The 13,463-nt window shown below is 31.8% G+C and overlaps 1 protein-coding gene across 9 annotated transcripts in view; it reads left to right on the forward strand.

Annotated features, from left to right (window-relative positions):
• LOC106876273 (uncharacterized) overlaps nucleotides 1-13,463 on the forward strand; it is a 292,167-nt gene that overhangs the window by 207,747 nt on the left and 70,957 nt on the right. For 7 of the 9 annotated variants that reach the window (XM_089351076.1, XM_052966696.2, XM_089351071.1 and 4 more), the window contains exon 2: nucleotides 9,560-9,592. The exons of the other annotated variants lie outside the window; for them this stretch is intronic. The gene's annotated coding sequence lies outside the window, so the exon portion shown is untranslated. The remainder of the gene's footprint in view (nucleotides 1-9,559; nucleotides 9,593-13,463) is intronic. 9 annotated transcript variants of the gene reach the window in all.

The following is a 13,463-nucleotide window of genomic DNA, read 5'->3' on the forward strand; positions in this document are numbered from 1 at the left end:
AGACAAAGGGATTAAGTCGATTACATCGACCCCAGTGTGTAACTGGTACTTAATTTATCGACCCCAAAAGGATAAAAGGCAAAGTTGACCTCGGCGGAATTTGAACTCAGAACGTAACGGCAGATGAAATACCCCTAAGCACTTCGCCTGGCATGCTAACGTTTCTGCCAGCTTACCGCTGGTATAATACTGGTATATTCTATTACATGTTGGATATTCAGCAAAATCAAAATTGTTGCACTTAACATTGACTATCTTTGGTAGTTATAGAAATACTCTAACGAAATTTCCCACTTATAGGCTCAATCTATCTTACATGTGAACTATGTATTTGGTTTTCAAGTTTCATGAAAAGAGAAAGGCAAAGTTACATAGAGTATTGTGGAAGCAAGATGTTTAAGTTAAAAAGTAAAGCTGAGTGTGTTAAGAATGATGTAGGAAACTATTGACCATAAATGACAATTAAAAATGGTAAAATAATTGCACTAACATAACTTTGACCTCCATCTCTCCTCACTACTGAAAGTATTTGTACCAGACACCTGCTTGGGTCAATTTAGCTTATATCTCTTCCTCATAACATTTTGTTTTTATGCCAATGTAAAAGTTGACATAAAGTTAACACAAGTATCTAAATCTTGAAACTGGAGACTATAGAAACATTACTTCCAAAAGTAGCCAACATTGAAATATTTTTTGAGATAGACATGTTTCTTTTGTTCTTATACATTAGTCTAGAATCATTATTGAATATATCTCATCTCAAATATCATCTTTTCTACTTACCTTCAATATTGAATTCTCAAAATGGAAAAACTGAGAGAAAATACTCTACAACAGACATGAATATCCATTTTCTGAAAGACTGATTTTGACATCAGTTGTTGAGATTTTAATTTACAGAGACAAGTTTTTAATTTACAGAGACAAGTTTTTAGCCTTCTTTGCATGTCTTTACTAATTCTTTTTAGTACTTAAGTTTGTTTTAGCCATCATAGCCAAGATCATGTTGGAGCACCACTGCCAGAGTTGAATGGTTTATACCTGTTATGTTGTCTCTGCATATATCCACTGGTCCAATATTTTTGTTGGTTTTCTTCAGTGTTTATAGCATGTATTGTTGCTGGATCAACAAATTGGTAGAAACTGCTCTTATTTGACTGTAACACTTGAAGATAAGCTGCTTTAGTATGTTAGGGGAAATACATGAAAATGCTTTTTAAAAATTTCAGAAGAAATTTTAGTCTTTGTTTCATTATCCTTTTAGAAGGCAATTGTATACCTGAGGAACTTTACATGCTAAACTTGTTCTATAGGTTCCTGGTGCCAGAGTTTGAGGAAAGATGTGTTGAGATCTGAGAGTATATTTCCTTCTCCTTGTCTCTTCTCTCTTGTATGCCTATTCCCATTGACATTTCAAAGGTCTCTGACTTTTACAGTCTATAATTATGTCTAGTGAAACATACATCAGCAGACATAGCTTGTCCAGGTCATGAATGTGAAAAGAGTTTAGAGTAGTTTCTTTGTTTGAAATCATTTTTGTCTAATGTAAAGCATGGGATTTTGTGACATTGGACATGTTATTGTTATTTACCCAATATATGATGTCTAGATCTTGTTGGAGTTCATAGATACTATTATTTATGTAAATCATTTACACCATTCTAGTGTTAAATCTACCTCAAATCACAGCCTACCAACTTATAAAAAGGACAGACGTAGTGGATAATGTTGTTTTTAGTACAATGTATCTGAGACTACTCAATTCATAAATGAATTCAACCACTGAAATCTTTTCACTAGTTGTAGTAAACCTTTTTCTGGCAAAAAAATTATAAATTATTGTAAAAAAACAAACCCAGCAAAATTAGCAACATTGTATCAGGTCATCCCATAAGTTCTGTCTGATTTTACCTTTTTTTAAAAAGGATGAAATTTAATAGTATTTTAGAATGTCTAATGGAATTAAAAATTATTTCTATGCATTTGTGTACATTTAAACTAATTAAATATTATTTTACAGAATAATAGAATTAAAATTTCTTTGATTAAAACCCTTTCTAACATGGAAGTATCCAAAGAGCATTTAAGGCACATAATGCCTTATGAGTACAAAAAAGAAACTCCTCAGCCGAAGCGATTCGAAACATACACTCAGTTTATGGGAAAGAATGCTTGAATGAAAGAACTTGCAGAAGATGGTTTGCAAAATTCGGAAGTGGAGATTTCAGCCTTGGAGATGAAGATCAAACAGGACATCCATTTGAGTTTGATGATAAGCTCCTTGAGGCATTACTTGAAGAAAATCCTGCATTATCAGTTGAAGAATTGGCGATAAAGCTTAGTTCAAAGCATACAACTGTTCATCGTCATCTTCAACAACTTGGAAAGGTTCCTAAACTTGGAAAATGGGTGCCTCATGAATTGTCCGAAAGCAACCGCAAATCCCGAGTTGACATCTGCTCTTCTCTCCATTCTTGCGAACTCATTTCACCCTTTTTGGATAAACTTGTGACTGGAGATGAATAATGGATCTTCTATCAAAATATTAAATGTCGTAAACAGTGGCTTGGTAAAAGGGAAAAAAACTCAACCACAACCGAGAAGGGAACTTTATGGGAAAAAGGTTCTTCTCTCTATCTGGTGGGATTGCAAAGGAGTAATTCACGTTGAATTGTTATCACCAAATGCAACAATCAATGCTCAAGTCTACTGTCAGCAATTAGAGCGTTTGAACCAAGCTTTGAAGAAAAAAGACCTGCTTTAGTGAATTGAAAAGGAGTGATGTTTCATCATCAGGACAATGTGTGACCCCACACTGCAAAGATCACATCACAGAAGATCAAAGAGCTTGGTTGGGAAAAAATTCCTCATCCTTTATTAAAGATTTGGACAGAACTTATGGGATGACCTGATATATCAGTCTTTCTGGTGGTTTATTGCTCAACAATGCTCAAAGATAAAGACACAAATACAAAAACACATCTATGTAGATACAGTGACAGCTTATTTTTATGCTTATCATCATTTTACACTTTTTTTTTTTATATACTGGCATGGTGTTGGATAGGTCACAACAGTTTGTGTCAACTTGTTCACACAGCAACAGAGGGGAAAAAAGTCTTGTGTATGTTTTAGGCGCAGGAGAACTAACAAGACTCTTTTAGATGCAGGACGACTAACAAGTCTTTTTATTCAAATTTACTGCCTTCTTAGGTGGGTAGCCTATGATATGGCTTGCAGAATCTACATCTTGCTTATATGTTCCATTTTTAGCATGATTTCCATGGCTGGATGTCTTTTTTTATCACCAACCATTTTGCAGAGTGTATTGGGTGCATTTTATTGTGCTACAGGCGCAAGAGAGGTTATTTTATATAAAGGAGACTAAAGAGCTCACTCTACTGTCAGTTGTTTTTCAGAGTTACTGCTCTCCTTGACAGAATATATGTATTCACAAGGGAATAATATTAATTTTGTATATGGCTAAGCTTGGTTTAGTGATATTTTATTAAAATTATTTCTTTCAATTAGCTGTAATTCTTATTTCACTATGTCCGTAACTGAATTAGATTCTCAATCTCACAGAAATTATACAACAGACCCCTCTTCTTCAGTGATGCATTGAGACAGTGTAAAAGCCATTCAAATGGATGGGTAATAGCACACGACAATCTCAATAAAATATTTCTAATTGAGTGGTCATAATGTGAATCCTTCTGGATTTATTTGTCACAGAGGGGAAGATTGCTGATGCAATTTTGCCTAGTGACAGTGTAAAATAAATGATTCCTAAAGGAATAACATTTTGTTTAGTGGTTGTTCAATTGTAATCAGAGTCATCGTAGGTGGGAATATATGTCATGTACAGATGAGCTATATGAAAAAAAAAAAAGAATTTGCTTATTTTTATCTCGGATGAAATATCTTTCTCTCAAACACCATACTGGGATGGAAATTGCAAGACAGTTTTAGACAGTATAAATGGGGAAAAAATATAAGAAAAGAAAAATATGAGTTGAGAATTTAATATTTCACCCGGTCTCAAATGGTGGTCTTGACAACACTGCATTGTTGTTTAGATATTGTTTTTTTGAAAGAAGATGAAATAAACAAGCAAATAATATTGACACCTAATTATTTGACATCACTGACAGCAGTGTTTATAAAGCATGACCTACATCAAGCCTGCTACCTGTCATCATCAGTATTGATAGCATTATTATAATAAATATTTCTTTACATGGTAGTTTGAAACCCAACATTTTCAGTTCAACTCAAGTTGATTCTAACATATTTCACTCATTCACATTACAGGTTTATATCAGTATACTTATGCATCTAAATTCTTTTTGAATTTCTGGATTGTTATAGGATACTACTTTAACAATAGATACAATGTGTTATCAAGTGAAGCCTGTTAAGAGAATTACATTTCAATTTAAACTACGGAAGACTTGCTTAAAAATAACTAATCAGTAAGTGGATAAATAAGGGAACACAACACAAGCATACTGTAGTCTGCATTCAAGAGAAAACCATCTGACAGTTTGGCAAAGAATCGTCAATACACTACAACTTGTGGCCTACAGATGCACTGTTTCTTCACTCTGCTTATTCTTTCATATAATCAAGTGCAGTTGTAAACACATACATGCACACACATAAATGCAGGTATGGCTGTTTTGCTTCGAAGTCTGATTCTCCGCTATGTGGTTTGGGATTCAATTCCACTAAGCAGCACCTTATACAAGTGTCTTCTACTATAGTCCTGAGATGACCAAAGCTTTGTGAGAATTTCATTGTGTGTGTGTGTATTTTGTTTTAACTTGCCACGAAATGTCCTGAAGAGTAGCCTGTTATGTTATGGCACAATTTTATATATATATATATATATATATATATATATATATATATACACACACACACAGTAATCCCTCGACTATCATGGGTGTTACATTCCAAAACCCCCTGTGATGGGTGAAAATCTGCAAAGTAGAAACAGTATTTTTATAATTTGTATATATTTATTTTATTGTAAATGCAAAACAATACCACACACTCGCCTCCCAAGTTTTGTTTTCCATACAGTATGTGCAATTCTTTGTTTACTCATCTATGGTACACTATGTATTTCCTTTTAATATATTTTAATTAATGTGCAGTACTGTATTTTTATTTATTAATTTATTAATTTTTAGGTGTGAAAATGCTTATTTCATGACAGAAATAATTAAAATCTAAAAAGATATGAATACCTATTGGCTGCAGAAACCCATGATATACTGAGGAATCTGTGATATAAATTTACATATATTAGCCAGAAAAATCTGCGCTGTACTGAGGGTGCGACAGATGAACCATGATATGGCACATGATTACTGTATATATATATATATATATATATATATATATATGCATATATCCATACGTATATGTACATACCTACATCTATATGTATACATACATGCATATAGGTACAGGACATCAAAAAAACGTTAAACACAATGAGAAACGAAAACATAGAAAACGAACTTTTTTCGAACAATGAAAAAAACAAGCAGAGAAACGAGACATGCAACGTAAAGAGTATAACCCTTCGTCAGTTGTCCCTGTTTCATCTACCCCACATTTCGAAGGCAAATATATATAGGGTGTGTGTATGTGTGTGCATATTTTTTATGTATATTTTATGTGTGATGGATGATGTAGTGTCGGTTATGTAACTAACATGGATTATAAAATGGCTGTCAACTAATTGAATAAACGTCTGTTTTTTCATTTCACTTATTTGATAAATTTTTACACCCCCACTCACCCCCCCCCCACACACACACAAATACATGCACGTGTTACCTGTTATATGATAGCTAACTTTGGAAGTATATTTTTGCCACCATGGTTGACATCAGAAAATACAGCATATGTACAACAATTATAATTTAACTTTTAGCTAATTTCTTGGTGCTTGTACAAAATGATGAGGTGAATTCTAACTTTCAAACAGAAACTATTGCCTTAAAATAAAATAAAATAAAACAAATTTCGTATTTGTATAATTCTTACCATAACTACTCTGTCATTTACTCCCTCTTCTCTCTCTCTGATTCTTTTTCTTCCCTCATCCTGTACCTCTGTTAACTCTCTCTCTCCCTCTCCCTCCCTCTTTCTATGTAATTTTTCCAGTCATGTTGGAGAAATCAACAAACAAGTTAACATTTATATCAGCTATTATGATATGGATGCGTGTGTGTATGTGTGATATCTTTTTCTCTTGAGATTGAATGTTTATTGTAAATGAATCTTATCATTTGCTTGCTGTGTTCTTTGAAATCATGCCTAACCAGTGTATTGTTCAAATTCAAAGGACTAGGAAAAATATTACCTTACTTGGAAATAGGTGATGGTTGGCAACAAGAAGGGCATTTGGCTATAGAAATTCTGCCTCAGTGAATTTTTTCTGGCCTATGCCAGCGTAGGAAAGTGAACACTATGATGATGGTGTAATATATAAATATGTTAGGTTTCTTTTCACTCTCTCTCTTTTTTCCTCTGCATGCTCATGTGCATGCACGCGCACACGCGCACACACACACACACACACACACACACACACACACACACACACACACACACACACACACACACAGGTTTACTTTTTAAATATAACTACTAGTGAAGATGATGATGAATCACTGAAGTTAAAAGGCAAACTACTTGAAAAATTATTAGATGAGACAATATTACCTTCAGCTGAGCACACAAAGTATCGATCCAATATATTAAGATGAAATATTTTTATTAGAAGAAAAGATAAAATTTTAATACAGTTAGATTTACAAAAGTTGCATATTTGCAAATTTGTGCTAAGAGTTTGTAAATACAGACATCCTGTTAGTAAAAAGCATCAATCTGTCAAATTGAAAATGAAATCTTTTTCTATGTTGGATGTTTTCAGTGGTAGTGGTTGGTGGTTTGTATATGCTGAAGAAAAGGGTAAAGTGAGATAATATAGTTGGAAAGTGTTGGTATGAGAAAAAATATAAAAAAATAAATGAACAAGCAAAACAAGGAAACAAAAACCTTATGTGGCAGTGGGTAGCTGATTTTGTTCTAGGTCAGTAGATCTACAAAATGACAACAGGCAGTCAGTGTATAAGGAAAGAGTAGAAACATGAATTCTTAAAGACAAGGTCTAATAAGATTGAAAGGATTTTAAAGAGAGAGAGAGAGAGAAAATAAAAGAAGTAATCTAGAAACTTTTCCTACTAGAGACTCTCCTTAAACATTGTTCAGATTATATAGCAGTTCTTTTTGTTAGTACCTACATTTCAACATATTATACACACACTGTAAGAAAGAAAAAAAAGTAAAATTATATGTATATGCAAGCGTGTGTGTGTGTGTGTGTGTTTGCATGCACATGTGTTTGTGTCTTTCCCATCTGATAAATGAATTCAGTTTGAAGAGAGAAGTAATACAAACAAAGGAAAAAAAATGAAAGAAAACACAAGAAGAAAAAAAGGAAGAGGGTATTAGGAAGATATGAAAGAAGGCTTTCAATACATTTATCTTAATTTTGTTTCTAACTTTTAGTATGGGAGCCATTAAACATACTGTATAGTTACCTCCTTCTCATCATTTTAATGTCCATTGTCCAAGCTGGCATTTGTTTCACTATCTTAATGATGTACCAGCTACTGGTAGGGTTCACTAACTTCCCAATGTTACATGTTATGGTACAGTACATTTCACTATCATCTCAATTTTACCTGGTCCTTAGTTCCTTCTTCAGTACAAAAAAAAAAAAGCAAAAAAAAACCCAAACAAAAAACAAACAAAACAAAAGAAAACGGGCTTAGCTAATTTGTTCTAGTCAGAGAATAAATTACTCTTGCATATCATCTGCTTTAAAAATAATTAAGTTTGTTGTTAGTAATGCAGAAAGTGTTAGAAAGCTTACTAGAAAAAAAATGTGGTGAGGAAAAATTAATTTTAATCATTAATTGTCACAAATATCAACTCTTTTGACAAGTAAGTCTTCCATACTTACTGAGAGAATCTAATGAACTGTACAAATATGTAGGTGTAGAATGACATTCGCATGATAAATTATTCTTAGATGCCATCAACATGAAACAACTCACCCCACCAAGAAAATAAATTAGTCAATGACTAATATTGTCTTTGTATAATCTTTTGACGCATTGAATATACTAAGACTAACTTAGATGTTATTTTGTTCTGAGATTTTTACTGTATCTTTGTCATTGGTTCCTGTAAAATTGATAGAGAATCAATCAAATGCCTTGCAGTATTTGTTCAAGCCTTCGTGTTTTGAGTTCAAATCTCATTAGGGTCACATTTGCATTGTATTCTTGTTCTAGGGTCTGTTTTCTCCCTCCCTCCCTCCTTTTTTTAGCTCACGCGCGTGCGCCCACACACACACACACACACACACACACACACACACACACACAGATAATTTGTGCTTAATTATTGCTACTACAAGAAAAGGATTGAATGAGCAGCTACTAGTTTGTTACTAAAACTTTTCAAAGAAACCATTGTGGTTGGCATAACAGATGTGGATAGACTTATATGTGATGTTGCATAGGATGAACTGAAGACTAAGGGTTTAGTTATTTAGTACTGTTTATCCATCTCTCAGTTTTGTTGATGCATTGTTCATATATAACTGTTTTCTCCAGATATCTTAACCAATATATCTGAAAATCTATTGCACCAATTTATTTGCAAATGTAAAGCCGTTACTTTTTCTCACTCAGCTGTATAGAACTACATCTTAGTGGTTTCAAGTTTCAATTCTTTTGGCACTGATTTGGCTTTAACATTTATAATGGCTAATAAAAATGTATCACTGATACATTAGGACAGGTAATCAAATTCACAAGAGTTGGTGGAGAAGCAAAAAGAATATGCTTGTCAAAATAATACATAGCATTTACAAGTACTCCATGAAATTAGAAAAGGAACAAACATTTCCATCATAGTTAACACAATATCTTACCTGTTTTTTTAGTAGAGTAAATCTAACACAAGTTATGCAAAGAATCTGTCAGTAGCTTAAAATACCAGAAATACTAAAATTTGTGGAACAAACCTCTTTCTTTTTCTATGTCAATAAAACTGACTGTTTATCGCTGCATCAGGAGAGCTTCAAGTAATACTATAGGTAGTATTACTCTGATTACATTATTTATAAATGCCACCTGTTTAAGTGTTACCATTTTCATTAAGGTATATGTATTTGTATGTACATCTGTATAATTTTTTTTATCAAGCACAAAGTTGATTTTTGTGTATAGTTGATTGGCATGATGCTAGTGTTTAACCTTGCACTTAGTTTATTTACGTTGAAGGATGAAAAAGCAAGGCAAACTCTCTTGCCAATTTCCTACCTCATTTATTTAATTAAAAATTCTTTTACTTTTTCTTTGTTTTGTGTAAGATTTATTTTTATTTTTGTATTTATGAAGAACAAAGTATATTGTATTTGTTTGTTAAAAGTTTCTCAAACATTTATTTTATATTGCAGGTAAGGAGTATTTAAAAGAAAATATTAGTATTGGTAAGAATATATTTATTTTTCCCACTTGTATAGTTAATAAAAGAGGTTGTCATTCTTGGTACCCTGTATGATGTAATTTTATATCTTTATTGTGAGTGTTTGCCAGAAGTTGAGCATTAAGCAGGGTACAAAAAAAAAAAACAATGATTAAAAAAAAAATAATGATTCAAACCAAACTTTTATATTGAAATTACAGATCATGCTAAGAGGTTTTTTTTTTTTTTTTTTTTTTTCCTTATCAGTTATAAGTCAAATTTACTCTAGAAATTGTCTCTTGTATTATTTAATTACTTGATAGATATTTAACCTTTTAGCATGTCAACTGGTCATACTAAATATTTTGTTTTATGTTCAAATCAGCTAGATCCTGCCTCTCACACCTACCCTACAATATCATTCAAAAAGCAAACAACCACATCATTGAAATTTGGAAGCTATGTAAATAAAACATTACATTTGACTGAATAATCTGAATGCTAAAGAGTTAAGTAAATTTAGTGGGGAAAAAAACATATATATATATATATATATATACACTGTTTCTCTCTGTTATATTGGTGTGCTACGGTGGATTATTTAAGACTTGGCTCTTATTTCTAGCAGCTAGATGCTCATTAAGCATCATTACGATATTTCATAGCTCCTTAAAGCTATCATAACTGCGTTCCACCAATGCTACTACTGGTGATATCATCAAATTTTGAATTTATCCACAGATGATATGAACAGTAGTGACATCTAACTTCAAATCTCAGTGTTTGAATATTTCATTTATTTATATATATATATATATATATATATATATATATAAATAAATGAAATATACATGTATTTACTCTAGGATTCTTTATTATTCTATTATTAATGTTTACACCTATTATTAATATTTTGTGTAATGTGCTGATTGTAATCCTTTCTGAGTGATGTAGTATTTGTTTGGTCTGTAACATTTTCTTATCTTTCAACTTAGACTTATTCATATATATCTGGAAGCACATGAATATATATAATCTTTAAAACTCTATTTGTACTCTTCTAATTATGGGAAAGTTGTTTTAATTTATATGAATATTTGAAAATCACTTTCCATTTTCTGTCTTATTCTTTCCTTGTTAATGTGTATTTGGGTAAATATAGATACATTTAAGTGTTGGTTTTCATACTGTAGAAACTTGTACTGTGATTATATTTGTGTAAATAAGGATAAGAATGAGGAAGAAAGAACGTGTGTGTGTCTGTACACACTTTAAATAATAAATGAAACCCGGTGAAGACTGTTGAAATGAAACAAGATGTAACTGTTATTCTTAAAGCTGACATCACTTGCTTTTAAGTAAATATAAATCAATGATTAGGTAAATGTTAAAGCAATGAATAAAATAAGCTAACAAGCACCAAGTTAAATGCTTTCTATACTCCTTTCCTTGACAATAATTTAGTTGCTATTTCTGTTTAATATTATCTATATACTATTGTTTGTCCTTTATTTGTTATTATTGAATCTCTCATTAAGAGAAATTCTGGAATGTTGGCTGTTCTGATTACTGGATCTGTAAATACAAACTTTGATTATTTATCTCAAAGTGATAAATAATCTTTATTTCTCTCTTCAAAAATATATTTAATGAAAAGCCTTGTATATTTTCTAATCATTTTGCTTTAACTAAGTATCACCCTTAGCCAGTGGACCTATTATTAAACATTTTTATTTTGCGTTGAAGGATTATACTCAAAATTTTGAGTCATTTACTCAACAATTTTCTATGGATTTTTTTAAACATTTTTTGTATCACCAAAGATTGATGGTAAAAACAAGTTGCAAAAATGAACCATTTCTTTGCTCAAAAATCAATTACATTAATGTTGGAACCTAAGAACTAAATTACTGAATTAACAAATTCTATGAGATTTGTTTTTCTCCTGAGAGATCAAACCTGAACTTCTAAAAATTGTAGCTTTTACAATTAAGTCATGTATACAGCTTCACTTGTATTAATTTGGAATTAAGCTATTAATATACATACACACATATGGCCATGTGATTAAGAAGTTTGTTTTGCAACCATGTGGTTTTCCACTGCATGGTACCGTAGGTGTTGTCTGTTACAGCACCAAGCCTAAGAATGCTGTGTGAGAGAATTTGGTAGACAGAAACTACAGGAAACCCATCTTGTGTGTGTGCATGCATGAGTGTGCACGGTGAACTTCCTTCCTGTAGTTTTGTCTATTAAATTCCCCTACCCAGCTGGGTTTATAATAGAAGACACCCCAAGTACCATTGTTGTAAGAGCCAACCCAAAACCACATGGTTGCAAATTGAACTTCTTAACTTACCTTATCTACACAGCCATGCTTGCATGTTTATTGATGGTTCAATCTTACGTTAATCTGACAGGAAATTAAGACTTTTCTGTAGAAAGAGAAACCTTTAGGAACTCAAGTTTGATCTCTTCTGACTGATGTGATGTGTATGTGAGAGAGAGAGAGAGAGAGAGAGAGAGAGAGAGAGAGAGAGAGAGAGAGAGAAGCATGTGGCCTAATGATTAGGGTGTTTGGCACTAGAAAGAGAACATCAATGTAAATTAGTAGTTTATATATCTATTGAGTAAACGTTTCTGAAATTATGAGGTTTTCTTGTTTCTGTTGAAATATTCATTTTTGGAGTGGGGGAGGAAAAATATAATTCAGGTGAGATATGAAGTTCAAAATATCATTTATAATAGTTTTTATAAGAAAACCAATCTTGACAAATAGTTGAGCAGTTGTCATGGAAATTGTTGCCCAAGAAGGAATCTTTTTTTCTTCTTTTTTTTTGAGAGTCAATTAAATCTGCAGTGCCTCTTTATTTTTAGTCTGCACTTATTCAGCAGAATGCAAAAACTACACCTGAGTTTTTAAGACTCCACTAGTTTCTTTCACTCACTTTTTACTGAATAGCAGAAATCTACTTAAAAAGAATTAGTGTTATATCTTTTCAGTGCTATTTTGTTTGTTTTGTTATGTTTTTTTTTCACAAAGGATGAGAATAAGGAAAAGTAATAATCTTATAAAAAAGAAAATACCTACTAAAGAAAACACTCATAGAACATTGGAGGCAACATGTGCCATTCTAATCTCAGATTCTGCTTTGGAAGAATTCAATTAAAGAAAGCAATGTATTGAATAAAAGGTGAGTGGGGTATAATGAATAGCTGTTATCTTTAGAACTTTCAGCTTAAGCAACCCAAATCCAAAGAAACATGGGGTGGAGTTTTCTGGGATGAATGGGCCAGCATAGAAATAAAGAAGAATAAAAATCAATATAAATAAAATGGTAATTTAAGAAAGAAGAAAGTAAAGAACATCAGAGAAAAGTTCTACAGAAATGATGAATTAAAAATGAGTCATTGTTTCGATGCAGCACTATATGTTGGCTAAACTGTCAAAAGCTCACAGATTGGCTAATAATCTTATCTTTCTTGCTTTTTAAGTTATCTTATTTTGATATATATTTCTTTTATTAATTACATGCAGTAGTTATATATTTATATATATATATATATATATATATATATATATATATATATATGCATTTAATGTTGACTGTTTGAAGAGAGTGCTTGATACCATAGTAAAAACTAATGATTATTTTATTTTGATTGAGTTGGTCTCTTGTCTGAAGAACTGGTGCACGCACTGGTGAAACTAAGAGTAGCAAGAGATTAACTTAACCAAAATAATATATGTCATCATCATCATCGTTTAATGTCCACCTTCCATGCTAGCGTGGGTTATATATATATATATATATATGCATACGAGTAAAGATAAATACAAAAAAGGTGGGTTTTTTTGTATGATTGTGTATAGAGGAATATATTATTTTGTTTAA

The sequence above is a fragment of the Octopus bimaculoides genome, chromosome 1 (assembly GCF_046866305.1).
Source record: "Octopus bimaculoides isolate indiv1 chromosome 1, ASM4686630v1, whole genome shotgun sequence".
Taxonomy (NCBI): Eukaryota; Metazoa; Mollusca; class Cephalopoda; order Octopoda; family Octopodidae; genus Octopus; species Octopus bimaculoides.